The sequence below is a fragment of the Galeopterus variegatus genome, unplaced genomic scaffold (genome assembly GCF_000696425.1).
Source record: "Galeopterus variegatus unplaced genomic scaffold, G_variegatus-3.0.2 Scaffold851, whole genome shotgun sequence".
Lineage (NCBI taxonomy): Eukaryota > Metazoa > Chordata > Mammalia > Dermoptera > Cynocephalidae > Galeopterus > Galeopterus variegatus.
Window position 1 is genome coordinate 75,875 of NW_007726962.1, and position 1,448 is coordinate 77,322.

A 1,448-nucleotide genomic window follows, 5' to 3' on the forward strand; every position below is an offset into this window, starting at 1 on the left:
AAGGGGGAGAGGGGGGCAGGTGGGGGGAAGGGAGAGAGGATAGAGGGGAGTGGGAGGGAGAAGCTATTTCTTTTCTTTTATAGTAAGGCCTGATCAACACTCTGGTTCACAAATTCCTAAAATGTGAATTACTTTTCTAGAAATTTCTCCAACTAAATATAAACCACAGTGCAAAGATCAAGGAGACAAATGGAGATAAACCAAAATGTTAATAGATGTTATCTCTGACGTGAGGGGGAAGAGGTTATAATAGGTGCTTTTTATTTTTTTTGTATACCTTTCTGTACTAAGTTGTTAAAATGAATGCTTGTTACTTTTGTAATAAAAGAAAGTAATAAAGCTGTTTTTCTTGTGAAAAAAATTTTTAGTGAATCCATCCATTCCTGAACTGCTCTCTGTTCCAGTGATTTTCCTGTAACCATTTACAGCTCTGGGAGCAAATGGCAGAACCCATTCCATAAGACTGGCTCCTGCTAATTGCAACAAAATTCATGTAATGATTCTGTTCACCCTTTATGATTTTTGGTCTCTCTTTAAAAAGGAGGGTGAGAACATGAAGAGTAAAAAGGCACCAAGGTGAAAAATCACTACACTGAGCAACAAAGCACAGACCAAAGCATTCCAAATAGCCATGCAGATGAACATTCCATCATGAACAGAGACATTTTTCCAGCATCTATCCTTTTCTTCCCCTCACCCAACCTGCTCCGTGGGTAAGTTAATAACCCGGTGTCAGCATAACTCTCCTAGGTTTGGTCAGGTTGTGTCATAACCCTAGAATTATTTAAACATAGGATTTTTGTATTTATTATTGAATTACAGTTTGATAAGAGAGACCACTGCAAGCTTGCAGTGCCATAAAAATTCTGCAGAGTGCCAGTTTCCCTAGCCCATTGTGTCCTTCAGACAGCACTGACAAATGGAGCAGTCTGTGGAGAGCTCCTCCTGGTGACATGAGTTACCTTGCCAACTACGGCTCATTACAAAACACAAACCATTGCATTGGGCTGGAACAGAAGGCAATTTTCAATTCATTTATAGTTCATGCCACTCACTTGTTTAACCTCAGCTCTTAAGGGGATGGCTTTGCAAACATAAGCCCCCTTGCCCAAATAAATTAGTGACTGTTAAAGATAAGCTTATAGCCAATGCATTTTAGATATTTTAGCTGTGTTTATTTGTCCATTTTTAATTGAAACTAGAAACAGTACCTTTCTGACTTGAAATTTACATGCAGTTCTTGAAAATTAGATTACCAGAGTCATATGCTAAAATCACATTGCAATTCAAAAGGCATATTTTTTCCTTACAGTCACCATTTAGATATTTAGCAAATAATAGAAGAATGTAGCTTGAATGGTTATATTTTCTTACATTTTATTCCAGAAATCAACAGTCTAGCTATCAATTGGTGTTCTTTCAAATACATTCTACTGCAGGCAAGTAAC